Source organism: Leptodactylus fuscus, unplaced genomic scaffold (assembly GCF_031893055.1).
Source record: "Leptodactylus fuscus isolate aLepFus1 unplaced genomic scaffold, aLepFus1.hap2 HAP2_SCAFFOLD_90, whole genome shotgun sequence".
Lineage (NCBI taxonomy): Eukaryota > Metazoa > Chordata > Amphibia > Anura > Leptodactylidae > Leptodactylus > Leptodactylus fuscus.
Genome location: NW_027440948.1, coordinates 257,993 through 276,236, shown reverse-complemented (window position 1 = coordinate 276,236; position 18,244 = coordinate 257,993). Strand labels below are relative to the sequence as shown.

Sequence of the window (18,244 nt, the reverse complement as noted above, 5' to 3'; positions counted from 1 at the left end):
GTTCAAGAAGTGTCTAGAAGACAATGGGGTATCGCCAGCAGAATTTGGTACCCACTCCTTCCGCATCGGGGCCGCGACGGCTGCCGATGCGGCAGGCCTGGCAGAGGAAGAGGTGAAACGCATAGGACGATGGCGTTCCAACTGCTATAGGCGTTACGTCAGACCTGGTTTAATCAGTTAAAAAAATAAATAAATAAAAAATAATAAGTTTATACATATATAAAGGGGGGAGGGGGGTCCCCTAAAGTTTGGTTTGCATGATGCTTCGTTGTTTTTAACCCATGTTGTTCACAGGGTCCCCCACCGTGGTTTGGATCATCGGACACTCCTATGTCTTTTGGGCCGCAGAGTGAGCAGCAGTCCGGCCGATGGGCCTCCAGCTGGGTTTTCAGAAACGTCCAGGTGCGGTGGCTCGGCATACTGGGCATGAAGTGGGAACAAGTCTTTCCGGAGGTCCTCACCGCTAGTAGAGCCACTCAGGTCCCGGTGGTGTTAGTAATCCATGCAGGTGGTAACGACATGGTCTCCATCCGGCGGCCGGAACTAATTGCTAGGATGCGAGCGGATTTCTGCAGGTTTCCAGAACTTTCCCCAGCCCTAGTCCCTGTATGGTCTGAGATGATTCCGAGGTCACAGTGGCACGGTGCTATTACTCTGCCCGCGCTTGAGAGAACAAGAAAAGCCCTCAACAGAGTAATGTCACACCACATACAGACACTGCGCGGGGTAGTGGTCAGGCACTACCAGCTTGAAGGGGACAATCGGATGCTGCTGCGAAAGGATGGGGTACACCTGAATGATATTGGGTTGGACCTTTTTCTTTCGGGGATTCAAGGTGGCATAGAAAGGGCGCTGTTCCTGCTAGGGGGGGTCAGACCTCGTTGTAGGCTTACACCGAGATCCGGTGGCATAGTAGCAGGACCTTGGCCCCCTTTCTCAGCGATGTAGAGTACCAGCGACGTGCCCCACCGGGGGGCACACACCAAAACGTTCGCTGAGGAGGAGGGGAACAGGGGTTACTGCTTATGTCAGATAATATATATTTAATAAAGCTGTGGCCGACCCCACCCATTCAAAGGTAACTTGGTCCGTATTTATGTGAAGATCACACACAAGGGGTTTAGTAGAGGGGAAGGGGGTTTTTGGTTTGGTCTCGATAAAGGCTCAAATACGGCCGGTCAGAACCAATCCCCAGAGACAACAAGGTAACAACTCCGCACGTATCACATTCATTCTCACCTTCCTCCCTTCTCATACAAATCCACAGGATCATCCGGAAACAGTGGCCACTATTACACCCAGGACATGCAGACGTACAATCCCTCACACAACCATTCCTCCGCTGCTTCAGGACGGCTGACAATGATGAAAGCCGACCTCGGCCCCAACACCCGATACCCAGCCTTTCCTTCAGACACGTCAGTCCGCTCCCTTCCACGTCTCCACTGTCCACACTGCAATCACATCCATAAAGGCGATGGCCTCGCACACCCACAGACTGGCAGAAGGTTTCCTACAACACAATATTTCACTTGTGTCGTCTATAGGATGAAATGCCCCTGCGGGTTAGTCGACATTGGCGAGACTACACAAACCTCCGCCATCGCATCTGCCAACACACAGCACAATAGGCACCCAGGATCTACTGCTGCCGATACGGCGTCCCTGCCACCAGGCACCCAGGATCTACTGCTGCCGATACGGCGTCCCTGCCACCAGGCACCCAGGATCTACTGCTGCCAATACCGCGTCCCTGCCACCAGGCACCCAGGATCTACTGCTGCCAATACCGCGTCCCTGCCACCAGGCACCCAGGATCTACTGCTGCCAATACCGCGTCCCTGCCACCAGGCACCCAGGATCTACTGCTGCCGATACGGCGTCCCTGCCACCAGGCACCAGGATCTACTGCTGCCGATACGGCGTCCCTGCCACCAGGCACCCAGGATCTACTGCTGCCGATACGGCGTCCCTGCCACCAGGCACCCAGGATCTACTGCTGCCGATACGGCGTCCCTGCCACCAGGCACCCAGGATCTACTGCTGCCGATACGGCGTCCCTGCCACCAGGCACCCAGGATCTACTGCTGCCGATACGGCGTCCCTGCCACCAGGCACCAGGATCTACTGCTGCCGATACGGCGTCCCTGCCACCAGGCACCCAGGATCTACTGCTGCCGATACGGCGTCCCTGCCACCAGGCACCAGGATCTACTGCTGCCGATACGGCGTCCCTGCCACCAGGCACCCAGGATCTACTGCTGCCGATACGGCGTCCCTGCCACCAGGCACCCAGGATCTACTGCTGCCGATACGGCATCCCTGCCACCAGGCACCCAGGATCTACTGCTGCCGATACGGCGTCCCTGCCACCAGGCACCCAGGATCTACTGCTGCCGATACGGCGTCCCTGCCACCAGGCACCCAGGATCTACTGCTGCCGATACGGCATCCCTGCCACCAGGCTCAGCATTCAGGACCCCAGGGACGGTCTCAGGTGATAGAGCAGATCCCTAGAGCTAGGAGGGGGCGGGGGAAATATACAGAGGCCTGTGGGATTCACAAATCTCTGACCTTGGAACCTGGCGGATTAAATCCAGATTATGATGTCACAAGCCTCGCCCCTCCCCTTTCAGAACCGCGAATCCACTAGGAGGAATCCTGGGGCGCCCGGGCCGTCTACCGCTCTCTTCTACATTCCCTTCCCTTTGTCTTTATTTCCTAGCATTTTCCATCTTCTCCCCCCCCCCTTTTCTCTTATCTTATCTTCCTTTTACTTATCTTATCCTTTCTTATCTTATCTTTATTTTCTTTATTATGCTTTTCTCTTCTATATTTGTCCATCATATACTTGCCTCTATTCTCCCCCCCCCCCCCCCTGGTCTTTCATTGGTTTTCATCATCTCTTTCCCCTTCTCTTATCTTATCCTTTCTTATCTTACTTTCCCTCTGCATCCTGTTTTTTCTTTCATGTATACTTTTACATCTTTTGGTTTGATTCCATTCCTCACTTTCTCTCTATTCCTTCATTTCTTCTCCTTTTTTCTACTTTTATTCATTTTTCTCTTTCCCTTCTTGCTCTATCTCCTGCACTTCCGGTTTTTGTGCCGCACTGGAGCGCTCGCTTCCGGTTTTACCATCGTAGACTGCAGGGCGCTAGCTTTCCAGGCACACATCCAGGGGAGCGACTCCTACCACCACCAAGCCTGGCTAAGCCACCTGAGCAAACCAGACACTCACCAACCAAACAGCAGCCAACCACCAAACCAAAAACACCAACAGATGATAACCAAGGCCGAAATAAAGGCGACCACAGAGGCAAACAGAGAGCGGTACATTGAAGAATGGAGAAACGAAATAAATAACTCCAAGAAACTCACCAATGTGTACCAATCCCTACAAAGGGACTACACCATGGCCACCTACCTGGAGAGAATACGCCACCCCAAGCACAGACAGACCCTGAGCCGATACAGACTGAGCGCCCACAACCTAGAGATAGAGACGGGGCGATACAGGCAGACGTACAAGCCACGGGAGAAGAGACTGTGCCAGCACTGTGACCAGGGGGCCCTAGAAGACCAGACCCACTTCCTGCTACACTGCACCAAATACTCAGCTGTGAGGGCCGTCTACTACCAAAGACTCTCTGCCCACATCCCAGACTGGGAGAAGAGGAAACTCTACATCCTACTGGGAGAAGAAGAAGCCACTGTGGAGATCGCTGCCCAATACGTGTCCAGCTGTCACCAAACAAGAGGAAGATGAGACTCCACGGACTGTTATATTTATCCCAATACACCCGCCCCACCCCACCTCCCCATATAGCAGTCTCCAACGAAGAGGAAGATGAGACTCCACGGACTGTTATACCCCAAACCAACCGCCCCACCCCACCTCCCCATATAGCAGTCACCAACTAAGAGGAAGATGAGACTCCACGGACTGTTATATTTATCCCAATACACCCGCCCCACCCCACCCCCACCTCCCCATATAGCAGTCACCAACGAAGAGGAAGATGAGACTCCACGGACTGTTATATGTATCCCAATACACCCGCCCCACCCCACCCCCACCCCACATTCATCCACTAGGACTCCATATCCGTTTCCTTTGGCTTCCTCCTCCTCCTTCCTACCGGTCAGATTGTATAGGATACTACGTTGCAGTAGGCTACATGGTGTTGGTTAGTACGCCGGGCGCCCGTCCTCCAAGCTACACATTTACCCCTATCATTTACCCTGATTGGTGAGTTTGTCTGCTTTGTACTTATCTTGGTCTTCTTGGGGTTCATCCCTTATCTTCCTCCTCACCCCTGAGTCTCCCCGGGGCGATGCCTCAGACAATACTCTCCTAGACTATTCCTTGGTGATTATTTACAGCCCCTCTTTGTACTCCGCCACCATACATGGACACTCCGCTTCTCTCTGTATTATTGTCGGGTTTTCATCTCTATTCCGCATTCTATATGGATTACGTTGTGTATACTTTGTATCATTTCTCCAGACACCCTGAAGAAGGTCTCTAACTCTGACCGAAACGTTTGTGTATTTGTTGGAATAACAATGACGTTTTTGGCGGCATACCCACAGAGTGCCGGAAATGTCACGTATTGGGTATATACTGTATATATTACCCCACAGATATAACATACCGGCTATAGTAGGTCTGTCCTGCTTTCTGCTCGGTCGGTCCATGAATTGTGAATCATATTGGACCTATAAGCAAACTGAGGAGAATTGTGACTGGGAATAATGTGAAGGCTACACAGCCCCGCCCACCGCGAATGGTCTGTCCACCAATAACACGGTCACTTGGTAGCACTCGGGTGCGGATTGTGTCCTTGTATATTATATATCTTTCCCCGATCATTGTTCTATGACTGTCATTGCTGATTAGGGGCGGGGCAATAACTGTAGGACCGCCCATGAGGATCCTGTCACTATGATACAGGCCCCATGTTACGTAAGAAGCCCTCAGTATTAGAAGTGACAGATAGTAGATGGGATTCCTGCTGCAGAGCTTTGCCCCGGAGCTGAAATCTTATCACTTTCTTTCTATCCAAGATTTCCTCATTCTCGTAAATGTCTCATCGCCTATATGAAGGAAACGTCTTGTAATCCTGTGACCTGCCATAAATGTCCTCCATAAGAGAAGCCCATTACAGTGGTTGTCAGTCCTGCAATACCAGACCCAATCCTAGGAGCGGTGGGGGCGCTGTTACTGTAATAGAAGAGACCACAATACGCCATGTGCTGATCTATTCTACTTTATTGATTGTGAGACATGGAAGGAAGTGAAATCATTGACAGAAGATTCTGATTGATAGAAGAAGAGGGGGAGGGGTAAAATCATCGGGGGGTTTATTCAGTCTGAAGACTTGTCTTTTCCTGCAAAGGAATCCATCGCTGGGCCTAGGAGAGAAAACGGAGAGAAAAGGAGATTTATTTACTTCTAAGAATGGGATTGTGGGTGTGGCTTAGTGGGTGTGGATTAGTGGGTGGAGTTTAGTGGGTGAGGTTTGGTGGGTGGGGCTTAGTGGGTGTGGATTAGTGGGTGTGGCTTAGTGGGTGTGGATTAGTGGGTGGAGTTTAGTGGGTGAGGTTTGGTGGGTGGGGTTTAGTGGGTGTGGCTTAGTGGATGTGGCTTAGTGGGTGGGGTTTGGTGGGTGGGGCTTAGTGGGTGTGACTTAGTGGGTGGGGTTCCATGGGTGTGGCTTAGTGGGTGAGGTTTGGTGAGTGTGGCTTAGTGGGTGTGGCTTAGTGGGTGTGGCTAGTGTGATCGATCACGGGTCAGCCAATCCCTGCAGACGTATGTGCCCCATGGCCAGGGCTCGCCTCCGGCTGGACGCTCTTCTGTATCTTTAGGTCTCCTCTTATACTTGGTGTCCCCAGATATTATTACAGGGGTAGACGCTGCTACACGGGGGGCCCGGAGGAATGGGGGGCCCCTAGGACTGTCAGTGTAGACGCTGGAAGTGAAGGCTATTTTGTTCTTCCATCTACAACATGGAGCCTTCTATGGTCAGCACTGTCTGTATACATGGGGCATAGCCTGCAAACTTCAGGTAACTCAGCCAAATACAGACCCCGGACCCTGTATACAGAATAAATATGGACCCCACAGAAGGCTCCTTATATGTATAGAGACCTTACAGCAGACCCCCTAAATGTCTGCACCTTCCAGACCAGACCCCCTAAATGTCTGCACCTCCCAGTCCAGACCCCTAAATGTCTGCACCTTCCAGACCAGACCCCCTAAATGTCTGCACCTCCCAGACCAGACCCCCTAAATGTCTGCACCTCCCAGACCAGACCCCCTAAATGTCTGCACCTCCCAGACCAGACCCCCTAAATGTCTGCACCTTCCAGACCAGACCCCCTAAATGTCTGCACCTTCCGGACCAGACCCCCTAAATGTCTGCACCTCCCGGACCAGACCCCCTAAATGTCTGCACCTCCCGGACCAGACCCCCTAAATGTCTGCACCTCCCAGACCAGACCCCCTAAATGTCTGCACCTCCCAGACCAGACCCCTTAAATGTCTGCACCTTCCAGACCAGACCCCCTAAATGTCTGCACCTTCCAGACCAGACCCCTTAAATGTCTGCACCTTCCAGACCAGACCCCCTAAATGTCTGCACCTTCCAGACCAGACCCCTAAATGTCTGCACCTTCCAGAACAGACCCCCTAAATGTCTGCACCTTCCAGACCAGACCCCTTAAATGTCTGCACCTTCCAGACCAGACCCCTTAAATGTCTGCACCTTCCAGACCAGACCCCTTAAATGTCTGCACCTTCCAGACCAGACCCCCTAAATGTCTGCACCTTCCAGACCAGACCCCCTAAATGTCTGCACCTTCCAGACCAGACCCCCTAAATGTCTGCACCTTCCAGACCAGACCCCCTAAATGTCTGCACCTTCCAGACCAGACCCCCTAAATGTCTGCACCTTCCAGACCAGACCCCTTAAATGTCTGCACCTTCCAGACCAGACCTCCTAAATGTCTGCACCTTCCAGACCAGACTCCCTAAATGTCTGCACCTTCCAAACCAGACCCTTTAAATGTCTGCACCTTCCAGACCAGACCCCTTAAATGTCTGCACCTTCCAGACCAGACTCCCTAAATGTCTGCACCTTCCAAACCAGACCCCCTAAATGTCTGCACCTTCCAGACCAGACCCCCTAAATGTCTGCACCTTCCAGACCAGACCCCTTAAATGTCTGAACCTTCCAGACCAGACCCCCTAAATGTCTGCACCTTCCAGACCAGACCCCCTAAATGTCTGCACCTTCCAGACCAGACCCCTTAAATGTCTGCACCTTCCAGACCAGACCTCCTAAATGTCTGCACCTCCCAGACCAGACCCCCTAAATGTCTGCACCTTCCAAACCAGACCCTTTAAATGTCTGCACCTTCCAGACCAGACCCCTTAAATGTCTGCACCTTCCAGACCAGACCCCCTAAATGTCTGCACCTTCCAGACCAGACCCCCTAAATGTCTGCACCTTCCAGACCAGACCCCTTAAATGTCTGCACCTTCCAGACCAGACCCCCCCCCTAAATGTCTGCACCTTCCAGACCAGACCCCTTAAATGTCTGCACCTCCCAGACCAGACCCCTTAAATGTCTGCACCTTCCAGACCAGACCCCCTAAATGTCTGCACCTTCCAGACCAGACCCCTTAAATGTCTGCACCTTCCAGACCAGACCCCCTAAATGTCTGCACCTTCCAGACCAGACCCCCTAAATGTCTGCACCTCCCAGACCAGACCCCCTAAATGTCTGCACCTTCCAGACCAGACCCCTTAAATGTCTGCACCTTCCAGACCAGACCCCTTAAATGTCTGCACCTTCCAGACCAGACCCCTTAAATGTCTGCACCTTCCAGACCAGACCCCTTAAATGTCTGCACCTTCCAGACCAGACCCCCTAAATGTCTGCACCTTCCAGACCAGACCCCCTAAACTAATACAGACCCTGAAACAAATATAGATCCCAGATCCCTAAACTAATAAGACCTCAGAGGAGACTCCCTGAACCCCTTCCCCATATCTTCATAAAGATGGCGGCCGCTCTGCTGCGGAGTAATGTACAGCGGAGACCCGGCGCTACTGCCCATGGTCAGAGACCACTCATTGTGTATGGTGAATACAATAGGAATATAACTGTCATAAGATGGAGGGGTCAGACCCCCGAGGGAGCAGGTAAAATGGTATAAAGGTAATAGGGAAGATATATTATATAGGGGAGATATATGATATAGGGAAGATATATGATATAGGGGGAGATATATGATATAGGGGGAGATATATGATATAGGGGGAGATATATGATATAGGGGGAGATATATGATATAGGGGGAGATATATGATATAGGGGGAGATATATGATATAGGGGGAGATATATTATATAGGGGAGATATATGATATAGGGGAGATATACGATATAGGGGGAGATATACGATATAGGGGAGATATACGATATAGGGGGAGATATACGATATAGGGGAGATATACGATATAGGGGGAGATATACGATATAGGGGAGATATACGATATAGGGGAGATATACGATATAGGGGAGATATACGATATAGGGGAGATATACGATATAGGGGAGATATACGATATAGGGGGAGATATACGATATAGGGGAGATATACGATATAGGGGAGATATACGATATAGGGGGAGATATACGATATAGGGGAGATATACGATATAGGGGAGATATACGATATAGGGGGAGATATACGATATAGGGGGAGATATACGATATAGGGGGAGATATACGATATAGGGGGAGATATACGATATAGGGGGAGATATACGATATAGGGGGAGATATACGATATAGGGGGAGATATACGATATAGGGGGAGATATACGATATAGGGGGAGATATACGATATAGGGGGAGATATACGATATAGGGGGAGATATACGATATAGGGGAGATATATGATATAGGGGGAGATATATGATATAGGGGAGATATATGATATAGGGGAGATATATGATATAGGGAGAGATATATGATATAGGGGGAGATATATGATATAGGGGAAGATATATGATATAGGGGAGATATATGATATAGGGGAGATATATGATATAGGGGGAGATATATGATATAGGGGAGATATATGATATAGGGGAGATATATGATATAGGGGGAGATATATGATATAGGGGGAGATATATGATATAGGGGGAGATATATGATATAGGGGGAGATATATGATATAGGGGAGATATATGATATAGGGGAGATATATGATATAGGGGGAGATATATGATATAGGGGGAGATATATGATATAGGGGGAGATATATGTTCTGGATTATTCCATCCTATGAGATCTTGTAGACTCCCGGTAGATGTTGTGCTGGCGCTGCCGTTACTGATCCTTTATATTCTACAACATTTCACTTCTAATCATCTCCAACATTTGTAGGGACAAAACTGCAAAGAAATCTTCGGATCTTACCTGGAATGTGCAGGGAGTTAGGGACCACTTCTATCTCAACACAATGTACAAGGAGTGTCCTTTTTTGGTTCAGGTGATGGTTTAGTTGATGGTTCAGGTGATGGTTTAGGTGATGGTTCAGGTGATGGTTTAGTTGATGGTTCAGGTGATGGTTTAGTTGATGGTTTAGGTGATGGTTCAGGTGATGGTTTAGTTGATGGTCTTGCACCTCCATATTTATTCCCCTGTATATACACAAACCATATCCAGTATCAGCCTCCCATCATGGACACCGCACTATACACACAGGAGTTGTAGTCACATAGCAGAGCTGAGTTTGTCATCTGACACAAGTGACTGTGACCCCCCAATGTCTGACTACTATGACTACTGCGGTATACAGCACCAGGTCCAGAAGCCCCCGCTACCCCCATCCCAGGATAGGAGGGAGAGCTGGACAACAGGGTGACCCTAGGGCCGGGAATGGGGATGGGATGTCCTATGGAGGAATACACTATATACTATATACTACACTATATACTACACTATATACTATATACTACACTATATACTATATACTACACTATATACTACACTATATACTATATACTACACTATATACTACACTATATGATATATGCTACACTATATACTATACACTACACTATATACTACACTATATACTATACTATATACTACACTATATGCTATATACTACACTATATACTATATACTACACTATATACTACACTATATGATATATGCTACACTATATACTATACACTACACTATATACTACACTATATACTACACTATATGTTATATACTACACACTACACTATATGCTATATACTACACTATATCCTACACTATATACTACACTATATGCTATATACTACACTATATACTACACTATATGCTATATGCTACACTATATACTATACACTACACTATATACTACACTATATACTACACTATATACTACACTATATACTACACTATATGCTATATACTACACTATATACTACACTATATGCTATATGCTACACTATATACTATACACTACACTATATACTACACTATACACTACACTATATACTACACTATATACTACACTATATGCTATATACTACACTATATACTACACTATATACTATACACTACACTATATACTACACTATATACTACACTATATGCTATATACTACACTATATACTACACTATATGCTATATACTACACTATATACTATATACTACACTGTATATCTGTACAGGGGGAGGGGGGACATTGTGTTTCTCCCCATTACATACAATGGTAATCATTCTGTGATGACATGTTGTCCACTACTAGGGGTAATAACTGCATATATATGTGTACAGTGTGCACTGAGCCCTACTAGTATTATCCGTCCTCCCTGCCATCATGTGTAATAATAGGACAGTGTGAATACTTACATAGGAAGAGCCAGAGCCGTATTTAGAGCCGTACTTGTTTTTAATCCCTTTTCCATCACCACCTTTCTTATTTTTCCCTTGATTTTCATCTTGGCCGGGCTTGTGTTCATTTTCATTTGATTCTTCCTCATTTTTACTCTCATGTTTTTTATTAGTTTCTTCTCCTTCCTTCTTTGTTACTATAATTTTTATCTCTTTTTCCTTCTTAGTTACTGCCTTATCTTTCTCTTTTTTTGCTGCTGGACCACTTTGACTATTGGCACCATGTTCACCTTCAGCTTCCTTCTTAATTCCTGTATCACTTTCACCATCTGGCTTACTACCCTTGCCGCCTTGTCCTTGCTGATCACCGCCACCACTGCTATTGGTTCCTTCATCACCTCGAGCAGCAACTGCAGGATAAGGAGAAAAACCACCAGAAATATCACAACCTCATATTCACAACGGATCGGAAGTTTACACTTATATCTGTTTCTGGAAAAGCTGGGTGACCACTAATACGGCTTTATGACGTCTCCCTTGAAGTAACAATCCAACTTTCTCATGATCCAGATTGGCAGATCTACCTAAAGACCCAGCTATAGGGCAGACACACATGACTATACAGCCAGGCCATTCTGGAGCATGGAAAAGCTGGGTGACAGCCAATGTTCTACCAATAACGTCTGCACTTACCAAAGAGGCCGAGGAGCACAAGGAGGAGAAGAGTGGCCGCCTTCATGGTGGGAATGACTGGAGTGAGGTCTAACCCTGACTAATCTCAGCTCAGGTGTAGATACCTGCACCGGGAGACGCCGCACTATATATAATACTAGGGCACCGCGCTCGCTGACGTCTTCTGCACCTGTTTGGCACTCACCAGACACTAGAAGATGCCAAGAACGGAACTTCTAAATGTCAAACCCTGAGGACATTTACTGTCTGGGGACAATAGTCTTCATGGGATGTTTGTTTTAGTTCTAGTTCTGCGAATGCTGTGGATAATAATTCTACCTATATGTGACCTATAGAGCAGAATTGAATTGAATACAATGGTGAAGCAGAACCTGTCCACTCCCTGGTACCCCACTCTGCCCTTGTGTGCACCGGGAGCTGTGGGCGCAATGTGATGATGTCACTTACATCGCACCTGAAGTCTCCGGGAGCAGAAACATCAGACAGAGCAGCCGGGGAGTGAGGAGTGGGGAGGATTAGAGGGGTTTTATGTTACACTGTGGAGGGTCGCTCAGCGGGGACATTGAACTGAAGGCAGCTGGAGGGGAACATTAACCTAGGGGCAACTGGTACCCCTGGGGTTCAAAACCCCTAGGGAGGGGGGGGTCTAATAAATGCATTAAAAAAAGTAAAAAAAAAAAGATAAAACAATTAAAGTTCAAATCACCCCCTTAAATACTGTGACACGCCTACACATGAGGTCTCCCCGTGTCCGAAAACACCCAGATTACAAATCTATAAAAATATTTTTCCTGTACGGTAAACGCCATAGCGGGAAAAAGAAAATCCAAAGTGCCAAACCGCCGTTTTTTCACAGTTTTGCCTCTGATAAAAATTCCAATAAAAAATGATCAAAGCAAAAGCAAATCCCCAAAATGGTAGAACTAAAAAGTACACCCGACTCTGCAAAAAAAAGGCGCCCTATTCATCCCTGTACACAGAAGTGTAAAAAAGTTACGGGTATCAGAATATGGCGACTATTAGAAAATAAATAAATAAATTTTGGCACAGTTTTAGATTTTTGTTAAGGGGTTAAAATGTAAATAAAAATTTGGTATCACCGGAATTGTACCGAAACATAGAATATAGGGGACAGGTCATTGTGGCAGCACAGTGAACGCCGTAAAACCGAAGCCTGTAAGAAAGGCACTATGCTTAGTAAGAGGTGAGAGAGCCATCAATATCATAGTCATGGACAATGCACACTGGCCAACTCTCCCCGAAATGTCCAGTATGCCCCAAAAGAAAGGTCACCTCCTAGAATCCGGGTAGAGTCCTGAGCCAACCTGCCCTCTGTTATATAGGATGAGCCAACCTGCCCTCTGTTATATAGGATGAGCCAACCTGCCCTCTGTTATATAGGATGAGCCAACGTGCCCTCTGTTATATAGGATGAGCCAACGTGCCCTCTGTTATATAGGATGAGCCAACCTGCCCTCTGTTATATAGGATGAGCCAACCTGCCCTCTGTTATATAGGATGAGCCAACGTGCCCTCTGTTATATAGGATGAGCCAACGTGCCCTCTGTTATATAGGATGAGCCAACGTGCCCTCTGTTATATAGGATGAGCCAACGTGCCCTCTGTTATATAGGATGAGCCAACGTGCCCTCTGTTATATAGGATGAGCCAACCTGCCCTCTGTTATATAGGATGAGCCAACGTGCCCTCTGTTATATAGGATAAGCCAACCTGCCCTCTGTTATATAGGATGAGCCAACGTGCCCTCTGTTATATAGGATGAGCCAACGTGCCCTCTGTTATATAGGATGAGCCAACGTGCCCTCTGTTATATAGGATGAGCCAACGTGCCCTCTGTTATATAGGATGAGCCAACCTGCCCTCTGTTATATAGGATGAGCCAACCTGCCCTCTGTTATATAGGATGAGCCAACGTGCCCTCTGTTATATAGGATAAGCCAACCTGCCCTCTGTTATATAGGATGAGCCAACGTGCCCTCTGTTATATAGGATGAGCCAACGTGCCCTCTGTTATATAGGATGAGCCAACGTGCCCTCTGTTATATAGGATGAGCCAACCTGCCCTCTGTTATATAGGATGAGCCAACCTGCCCTCTGTTATATAGGATGAGCCAACCTGCCCTCTGTTATATAGGATGAGACTTGGACACTTTATATGCCGCTCATGGCACAAATAAGATTTGCATCTACATCATTGGCCAGAGTCTTACCTGGAGGGTCCTGATCACCGAAGCATCGGATCTACCAGAGGCCAACTATATAAGCTCAGCAAGCACGCAACGTAAGGCCATACAAGTATTACCCCACTTACATGATCCGGGGTTCCCATTTATCCCATTACTCATGGAGGGATATATTAGGGAGCTCTTGTAGGAATCTGTTCCAGTCCAGTTGTGTATGTGATGCGCTATTGTGTACACCCCTCCTGTGGGCCGCACAGACTATCGTATCTTTGGGCTGCTATGGTTGTATATGAAGGTGTATATTACACCAGGGAATTGTCAGCTGAACATATGTCTCCCAATTCCCCCATACATTACATAGGATTACCAGAAGGACACCCCATGATCATGGACAAAGGGCCGGAGACGTATACATGTTGGCTCTGTCTAGTGGCATACAGTACACAGAATATACTGGAATATACAGGACATACGGGGTCTTCCTTACTCAAGTGTCTCCTGTATCAGTACAAAGTGACTGCAGGAACTCTACCGATCCCAAAGCAAAAGCAGCGGATACATCAATAGGTAGACGACTGGGAATCCATATGTACAGGAGTGACCCCATATGTACAGGAGTGACCCCATATGTACAGGAGTGACCCCATATGTACAGGAGTGACCTCATATGTACAGGAGTGACCCCATATGTACAGCAGTGACCCCCATATGTACAGGAGTGACCCCATATGTACAGGAGTGACCCCATATATACAGGAGTGACCCCATATGTACAGGAGAGACCCCATATATACAGGAGTGACCCCATATGTACAGGAGTGACCCCATATGTACAGGAGTGACCCCCATATGTACAGGAGTGAGCCCCATATGTACAGGAGTGACCCCATATGTACAAGAGTGACCCTATATGTACAGGAGTGACCCCATATGTACAGGAGTGACCCCCATATGTACAGGAGTGATCCCATATGTACAGGAGTGACCCCATATGTACAGGAGTGACCCCATATGTACAGGAGTGACCCCATATATACAGGACTGACCCCATATGTACAGGAGTGAACCCATATGTACAGGAGTGACCCCATATGTACAGGAGTGACCCCATATGTACAGGAGTGACCCCATATGTACAGGAGTGACCCCATATATACAGGAGTGACCCCATATGTACAGGAGTGACCCCATATGTACAGGAGTGACCCCATATATACAAGAGTGACCCCATATGTACAGGAGTGACCCCATATGTACAGCAGTGACCCCCATATGTACAGGAGTGACCCCATATGTACAGGAGTGACCCCATATATACAGGAGTGACCCCATATGTACAGGAGTGACCCCATATGTACAGGAGTGACCCCATATATACAGGAGTGACCCCATATGTACAGGAATGACCCCATATGTACAGGAGTGACCCCATATATACAGGAGTGACCCCCATATGTACAGGAGTGAGCCACATATGTACAGGAGTGACCCCATATATACAGGAGTGACCCCATATGTACAGGAGTGACCCCATATGTACAGGAGTGACCCCATATATACAAGAGTGACCCCATATGTACAGGAGTGACCCCATATATACAGGAGTGACCCTATATGTACAGGAGTGACCCCATATGTACAGGAGTGACCCCCATATGTACAGGAGTGATCCCATATGTACAGGAGTGACCCCATATATACAGGACTGACCCCATATGTACAGGAGTGACCCCATATGTACAGGACTGACCCCATATGTACAGGAGTGACCCCATATATACAGGACTGACCCCATATGTACAGGAGTGACCCCATATGTACAGGAGTAACCCCATATGTACAGGAGTGACCCCATATGTACAGGAGTGACCCCATATATACAGGACTGACCCCAAATGTACAGGAGTGACCCCATATATACAGGACTGACCCCATATGTACAGGAGTGACCCCATATGTACAGGAGTGACCCCATATGTACAGGAGTGACCCCATATATACAGGACTGACCCCATATGTACAGGAGTGAACCCATATGTACAGGAGTGACCCCATATGTACAGGAGTGACCCCATATATACAAGAGTGACCCCATATGTACAGGAGTGACCCCATATGTACAGGAGTGACCCCATATGTACAGGAGTGACCCCATATATACAGGAGTGACCCCCATATGTACAGGAGAGAAACCATATGTACAGGACTGACCCCATATATACAGGAGTGACCCCATATGCACAGGAGTGAACCCACATGACACACTGTTATGGGGACATCTGGGGGTGACACACTGTTATGGGGACATCTGGGGGTGACACACGGTTATGGGGACATCTGGGGGTGACACACTGTTATAGGGACATCTGAGGGTGACACACTGTTATGGAGACATCTGGGGGTGACACACTGTTATGGGGACATCTGGGGGTGACACACTGTTATGGGGACATCTGGGGGTGACACACTGTTATGGAGACATATGGAGGTGACACACTGTTATGGGGACATCTGGGGGTGACACACTGTTATGGGGACATCTGGGGGTGACACACTGTTATGGGGACATCTGGAGGTGACACACTGTTATGGGGACATCTGGGGTTGACACTGTTATGGGGACATCTGGGGTGACAAACTGTTATGGGGACATCTGGGGGTGACACACTGTTATGGGGACATCTGGGGGTGACACACTGTTATGGGGACATGTGGGGGTGACACACTGTTATGGGGACATCTGGGGGTGACACACTGTTATGGGGACATGTGGGGGTGACACACTGTTATGGGGACATCTGGAGGTGACACACTGTTATGGGGACATCTGGGGTGACACACTGTTATGGGGACATCTGGGGGTGACGCACTGTTATGGGGACATCTGTAGGTGACACACTGTTATGGGGACATCTGGGGGTGACGCACTGTTATGGGGACATCTGGAGGTGACACACTGTTATGGGGACATCTGGGGGTGACACACTGTTATGGGGACATCTGGAGGTGACACACTGTTATGGAGACATCTGGGGGTGACACACTGTTATGGGGAAATCTGGGGGTGACACACTGTTATGGGGACATCCGGAGGTGACACACTGTTATGGGGACATCTGGGGGTGACACACTGCTATGGGGACATCCGGAGGTGACACACTGTTATAGGGACATCTGGGGGTGAGACACTGTTATGGGGACATCTGGGGGTGACACACTGTTATGGAGACATCTCGGGGTGACACACTGTTATGGGGACATCTGGGGGTGAGACACTGTTATGGGGACATCTGGGGGTGACACACTGTTATGGAGAAATCTCGGGGTGACACACTGTTATGGGGACATCTGGGGGTGACACACTGTTATGGGGACATCTGGGGGTGACACACTGTTATGGGGACATCTGGAGGTGACACACTGTTATGGGGACATCTGGGGGTGACAGACTGTTTTGGGGATATCTGGAGGTGACACACTGTTTTGGGGACATCTGGAGGTGACACACTGTTATGGGGACATCTGGGGTGACACACTGTTATGGGGACATCTGGGGGTGACACACTGTTATGGGGTCATCTGGGGGTGACACACTGTTATGGAGACATCTCGGGGTGACACACTGTTATGGAGACATCTTGGGGTGACACACTGTTATGGGGACATCTGGAGGTGACACACTGTTATGGGGACATCTAGGGTGACACACTGTTATGGGGACATCTGGGGGTGACACACTGCTATGGGGACATCTGGGGGTGACACACTGTTATGGGGACATCTGGGGGTGACGCACTGTTATGGGGACATCTGGGGGTGACACACTGTTATGGGGACATCTGGAGGTGACACACTGTTATGGGGACATCTGGGGGTGACACACTGTTATGGGGACATCTGATGGTGACACACTGTTATGGGGACATCTGGAGGTGACACACTGTTATGGGGACATCTGGGGGTGACACTCTGTTATGGGGACATCTGGAGGTGACACTCTGTTATGGGGACATCTGGGGGTGACACACTGTTATGGGGACATCTGGGGTGACACACTGTTATGGGGACATCTGGGGGTGACACACTGTTATGGGGTCATCTGGGGGTGACACACTGTTATGGAGACATCTCGGGGTGACACACTGTTATGGAGACATCTTGGGGTGACACACTGTTATGGGGACATCTGGAGGTGACACACTGTTATGGGGACATCTAGGGTGACACACTGTTATGGGGACATCTGGGGGTGACACACTGCTATGGGGACATCTGGGGGTGACACACTGTTATGGGGACATCTGGGGGTGACGCACTGTTATGGGGACATCTGGGGGTGACACACTGTTATGGGGACATCTGGAGGTGACACACTGTTATGGGGACATCTGGGGGTGACACACTGTTATGGGGACATCTGATGGTGACACACT

The 18,244-nt window shown here is 48.4% G+C and overlaps 2 long non-coding RNA genes across 2 annotated transcripts in view; both read right to left on the bottom strand.

Annotated features, from left to right (window-relative positions):
- Positions 1-5,290: 5,290 nt before the first annotated feature.
- LOC142188976 (uncharacterized) lies at positions 5,291-10,960 on the bottom strand. Its single transcript, XR_012713217.1, has 3 exons — positions 10,933-10,960; positions 9,499-9,722; positions 5,291-5,417 (listed from the first exon to the last, which is right to left on the bottom strand). It is a non-coding gene; the product is annotated as an uncharacterized LOC142188976 (long non-coding RNA).
- A 345-nt stretch (positions 10,961-11,305) lies between these two features.
- LOC142188977 (uncharacterized) overlaps positions 11,306-18,244 on the bottom strand; it is a 59,411-nt gene continuing 52,472 nt past the window's right edge. The window contains exon 3 of the long non-coding RNA XR_012713218.1: positions 11,306-11,324. This is a non-coding gene — a long non-coding RNA (uncharacterized LOC142188977). The remainder of the gene's footprint in view (positions 11,325-18,244) is intronic.